Genomic DNA, 6,159 nt, shown 5'->3' with positions numbered 1-6,159 from the left:
TTTTTTTTTGGTTCCCTACCAAAGGACTAGGGACACAAAACCAACAACTAAGGATCAAGATTTGTTTTGACAAATGGAAGTGGGTTGAAATGAAATTTGGAATTGAAAAGGTACCTTGAGTATACGGTTTGAGCTTGACAAAATACAGTCAGTATTGTGGTTTACGGTTCGTATTTAGTGATGCCCAAAACAGAATGTTCCTTGCCTTTTACGACCCACAAGATACGGGCCGTATTTTGTTTTACGGTCCGTATTTAACGATGTCTTTCCTAGATAGAATGCTCCAATCCTTGGTCCTTTTATACGGTTAGGGAATACGGTCCGAATTGGGATTTACGGTCCGTATTGTGGTTTACGGTCCGTATTTAATGATGTTTCCAAATTCCAGTGAGCTACAATTTCAAGATCCAAGTTTACAACCCCAGATTACGGTCCGTAATGTGATTTACGGTCCGTAATTTGCAATGTTCCCAGCTTCAGTGATTTTCGTGTTGAACTCGAACTTCTCGAATTTTGGACCAAATTTTTGTGATCTGATGACGTTCCTGGGCCCACTCAACCTAGTATTTACCCTTTTGGGGTAGAAAAACACTTTTCCAAAATCTTGACTTGAAAACTTTGGATTAAATGCCCTTTTAGAGAGTCTTCTTCCCTATGAAGATTTGAAGATCTTCAAGAACACCAACAATTTCAAATTTCCAACTACCTTCAAATCAACTTGTTTTTCCTTCAAATTTTAGATTTAGACTCCCCAAGACTTGTAGAACAAATCCCAATAAGTTTCAAGTCCCAATTTCACCCAAATCAACAAGACCCGCTTCAAGTTCTTCAAGTTTTTCAAAAGCTTCAACTCAAAAATGGTGGATTCTTCAATATTGACCCAATTGACACGAAATTTGAAGATTTGAAACCCGAACGTACTAAGGAACAAGAATCTAATAACAAAACAACAACAAACAAAAAAAATTGGGGTTTTTCTAGGATTTGTTTTTTGAATTTTTTTTTAATAGTAACAAACCCTAGGCTAGATTTAATAGAACAAATCTAATCCAAGCTCTGGTACCAATTGATACAATATAATAACGAAAACAACAAGAAAATGCAAGAAATAAAAGAGATAGATAATTTGACACAACTTAGACTCAATTTAGCAACCAAAGTTATAGAAAACTAAGACCTCTAAATTTAAGAACAAGAAGCAACCAAATTCTTAGGATGACCAAGAGGGATTAGAATCCGTAATAACCTATTCTCTCAATAAACACCCAATCCAAGGCTAAGCAATCACTCAACTCTCAAGAGTTACAATATCCAAATATCAAGTAATAATAATCAAAATAGTCTAAGTCTTCCAAATGAAAGAAACTACTATTTATACTAAAGCTCAAAAGAAGACAACTACATTATTACACTTTTACCCTTAATGAAGTAAGGGCCTTGTTTGGGTGTCTTCTTTTGGGAACAAAGCTTGAATTTGCAAATCTTCAAGTAATAGCCATATTGCAAGCATGACCATCTTCAACTCTCTTCTCCAAACCATCCTCCCATGCTATCATGAACACTTGAAATCCCCGGGAAGGTGCTAGAATGTATTCATGTACGTCCCTCCTCATGAACAATGCTTGCATAGCTTGAAGTTCTCTCGCTTGGCTCCTTGTAAAAGGTCCTGATGCCACTTGAATTGTATCATAGCAAGGAAGGGTTGCCCCAGAATAATAGGAATGTCTTGATCAACAGCACAGTCAAGAATCACAAAATCAACGGGCAACATAAATTCACCAACCCGCACAAGCACATCATCAACCACACCAACATGCCTTTTGATAGACCTATCAGCTATCTGTAACCTCATAGTAGTTGGCCTTAGCATCCCCAAACCTGATTGTTCGTATATAGCAATGAGCATCAAATTAATACTCGCCCCATTATCACAGAAAGCCCGAGCAAAATCATGGTGCCCAACAGAACAGGGAATGGTGAACAACGCCCCAGGATCGCCCTTCTTCTGAAGGGTAGTTGTTGAAATGATGGAACTCACACTGTGAGTCAAACTCGCAGTTTCATGTTCCACCATTTTCTTCTTGGTCAGCAGGTCCTTCAAATATTTAGCAAAACTAGGCATCTCCTTGATAGCTTCCAAGAAGGAAAAAATTAGAGATAATTGCTTTAGTTGATCATCAAAAATTTCAAACTTAGCATCTTCCGTCTTCTTCACCAACCTCTAAGGAAAAAGAGGTTTAGATTTGAAAACCTAAGTCAAAGGGTGGAGAGCCCTTTTCACAGTTTGCTTGCTCTTGTCATCAGCCTCCTTCAAAATCTCTAGAATATCAGCAACATTCATGTTCGTAGGATCCTCATCAACAATAATTTGTGCTTCAGACTGCACCTCTTCTTCTTCATCTATCGGCTCAAGCTCAACAACCTTCTTTTCATAACCTTGGAGTATTTTACCACTCTGAGTACTAATGGAAAACACCCTTTCTACACCACCTCGACTATTCTTCGGATTTGGAATAGTGTCACTAGGAAGTTCTCCCTTTTTAGGAGGGTACTGCTCTCTAGAAATATCACGCATCTGTGACTCGAGCTTCTGAATAGCTGCTGTATGGGAACCCACTGTCTCTATCACCCCAGACAAAGTCCTCTCAGACTTTTATTGATTTTCCAGAATCTTCTTAAGCATTACTTCAACCTTCGAACTACCTTGCTCGATTGACTGCCCTTTCGGTGGTATATAAGGATTGAAACTCTTGTTCCCAAAATTGTTGTTGTTGTTGTAGCTCCCTTGGTTCGTACCACCCTAATTATTATTGTAGTTTCCTGAGTTGTTTTTATACACCTTGACCTTGCTGAGGTCTCCATTGATTCTGATTCTGGAAACTACCTTGGTAGTTCTGTCTTTGATAACCCCCTTGAGAGTTATTCACATAGTTAGCATCTTCAATCTGCATAGGAGGTCCCTCATGAAACGGACCCTTTTGGGTCTGGTACATCCCTTTCAGCATACCTGCATCATTCTCACAAACATTCATGTCACGACCCAGCTAGGGGCCGCGACGGGCACCCGAGGCTAACCACCGAGCACCGCTCATTTTCTCATGTCATAACTATTTTACATCTCTTTATCATTCATAATCTCATGATCGTAAGACTATCATCTTTCATTTGAAAACACAATTGATTTTATATACATATACTCTGTTAGGCTAGCCAAATAATATATACAAATATACCATAGTATTCTTGTGAGACCATCTAACCCACACTGCGCATCTACGAGCCTCTACTGACATACTATACATATAGACGGAACAAGACTTCATCGTGCCCAAAATATACATATGTACCAAAAGAATAATCATAAGCACCTCCGAACAATGGAGTGCTCTCAATCAGCTGACAACTACTAGGAATCTGGGTCAAGCTCACCTCCCTGTCTACCTGTGGGCATGAACACAGCGTCCAAAGAAAACGGACGTCAGTACGAATGTTGTACTGAGTATGAGAGGCATGAACAATAACAATACATCAAGAAAATAAGGAAGATATCAGATATGGAGCAAACTGTAACTGACTACGAGTCATATAAAAAGTAGTGTATGTTGACTTACTTTTATGCTCATCATCATCTCATGTATGCATAACATGTATATGTATAAATAAACTGCCCGACCATATAGGTGCGGTGTGATAATCAATAGCATTAGCCCGCGCCCAGGCCTCCCGCGTCCGGGGTATCATCTCATGCTGTCCACTAGTGGTATCTGCCCATGGTGTATAGCTGCCCGGCTTGGCGGTGACTACCCGGCCAAATAGGCGCGGTGTAATATCATCATCATATGCTCATCATGGTATGCTTATCATAACGTGCTTATCATAGTACATGCATAAGACTCAAGAACAACTAGACTCTGTCGGGGTGACGTAAGGTCATGATCCCCCGATGTCATTATGGAACAATCATTGACATCCTGCCTCACCTTGAAGGAATTAGCGTATAAGGTGAGTGTGAGCAACAAATAGCATCATTAACAATATGGGATCATCACATCATGTATATTAGGATCTCTATACTTTACTCATTACCTTGTATAGCTAATTATGGACATAAACTAATACTTTCCGGAGCTTGGGAGATTCATGAATAAGAGGAAGAGTCATGCTATAAGATTCATGCCATATAAAGAAAGGACTATCCTCACATACCTTTGTCGTTTATCTAAGCTATCGTTCACTTATTCTCCTTCGATATCACGTCGCTACCTTCACGAGAGAATTCGAATTAACATTAGTTAATCGACTATAAAAACGTGTCGTTATTTCTAGGGAAAATTGGGTAGCATTTCCTTTGTTTCTACTGCTTTTCCCATATTTCATTTCAACTCCCAACATTTACAACAACACTCACAATATTGCAATCAACAATCATCATTTATATACTTTAAAGCAAAATCCACCATTTCTCTCCAATTTCTTCACATTCATGGTTATAGATCGTTATCGCGTTTTCTCATATATACTACTTTTTTCATGGCCTAAACATCATTTACAACATATTCATAATCATAGCATACCAACATTCATGATTCCATTCAACTATCATTCAATTGTGACACTATTCTCCCATTTAAGACCCATTTTCCATGCCTTTCTACAATTCAAGCATCTTAACTTTCCAATACCTTAAACAACATGATAAAGTCATGAAACTTACCTTAGATGATAGTTGAACAAGCTTTGAATGGAATTACTCCTTTAGCATTAAAACCCTACTTCACCTCTTTTGGAATTTTTGAAGGAGATGACTTCCAATTAGGTTTCATACACTTTGTTTCATGGGTTTGGTGTTGTTGATAATATATTTCTTTTGATTTCCCGTGTAGTGGAAGAGTGGAGAGTTTTCTAGATGGTTCTTGAAGTGAAGAGTGAGGATGGAATGAAAAATGAAATGAAAGGGTCCCTTATATTTAAAATACAAAAGCTGGCCGACCATCTTTATACGGACCAACATACGGTCCGTATAATTTTTACTGACCGTATGTTGGGACGGTATATTTGGTCCAGTGATCCATGTTGTTCTGGACTAGATCTACGGACTGGACATACGGTCCGTGAATATTATACGGCCAGTATGTCTGGCCGTATGTTGTCCAGTTCTCCGGAACTTGTTTTCGTCGACTCGTTTGATCTCCGATCCTTATGGAACCTTCTTAATACTTATTAAATACTTCAATACCAATCTAAGGGACGTTATCACTTGTCTCTAAGACATCATTATGCCATCACAGAATCATTGCTTGTTATTTTTATCCGATATACAACATAAGACTCGTTTCCTTAACAACTTCCTTTCCTTATCTCGGATACCTTTGAGATCTCGTTTAGGGTCATCAACTACTATTTCTTACCCCTCAAAACATCTCATACGTCATGACCTTCGTCAACCTATTCACTGTACATGTACGGGGAATTTTCCAAGGTGTAACAATTCACCTTCTTAATCTGGGTTTCATCAAACTTCTTTGTTAGCAAGGAAATATTTGTTGCAAGCTCAGCCAATGTTTGCTAGGTATCTAGATTCTCCTTTGCCATATTCTTAATCATGGCACAACCGTAAGGCACAATGTCAACATTGTTCGAGTGCCAAGCCTGATTGTGAGTGGTTAGCCTGTCAAGCATGTTGGTCACTCGTCGGTAAGATTTATTAATGAAACAACCATCAGCTAGATTTTTAGCAACTGATTGCGTCACTAGATCCAGCCCTCGGTAGAACTTCTCCATTAATATTTTCTCCGAAAAACCATGATTCGGAATCTTTTGCAAATACTCTTTGAATCTCTCCCAAGCTTCATATAACTGTTCCCTCGGTCGCTGCTTAAATTCATAGATCTTGTCATGAATCTCAGCCTTCTTGCTAGGAGGGTACTATTTCTTGAGAAAGACTGCTGCCATCTTTGCCCATGTAGTAATAAAATTTCGAGGCAGCTTCTCAAACCATGCTCTTGCATCTCCAGCTAAGGAGTATTTGAATAACCTCAATCGAATAGCATCTTGTGGAATGTTGTATTGGATGTGATTAGCACACATATCCATAAAATTCTGCAAATGACGTTGAGGGTCATTCTCGGTAGAGTTCCGAAAGTAGCCCTCAAGCTTCAA

The 6,159-nt window shown here is 38.9% G+C and overlaps 1 non-coding gene across 1 annotated transcript; it reads left to right on the top strand.

Moving 5' to 3' along the window:
- The first annotated feature begins 5,797 nt into the window (after positions 1–5,797).
- On the top strand, positions 5,798–5,903 carry LOC132620573 (small nucleolar RNA R71). The gene has a single exon (XR_009575015.1). It is a non-coding gene; the product is annotated as a small nucleolar RNA R71 (small nucleolar RNA).
- Positions 5,904–6,159: the final 256 nt, after the last annotated feature.

The sequence above is a fragment of the Lycium barbarum genome, chromosome 11 (genome assembly GCF_019175385.1).
Source record: "Lycium barbarum isolate Lr01 chromosome 11, ASM1917538v2, whole genome shotgun sequence".
Classification (NCBI taxonomy): domain Eukaryota; kingdom Viridiplantae; phylum Streptophyta; class Magnoliopsida; order Solanales; family Solanaceae; genus Lycium; species Lycium barbarum.
Note: the sequence above shows the minus strand (reverse complement) of the source record. Positions and strands in the feature narration are given on the sequence as shown.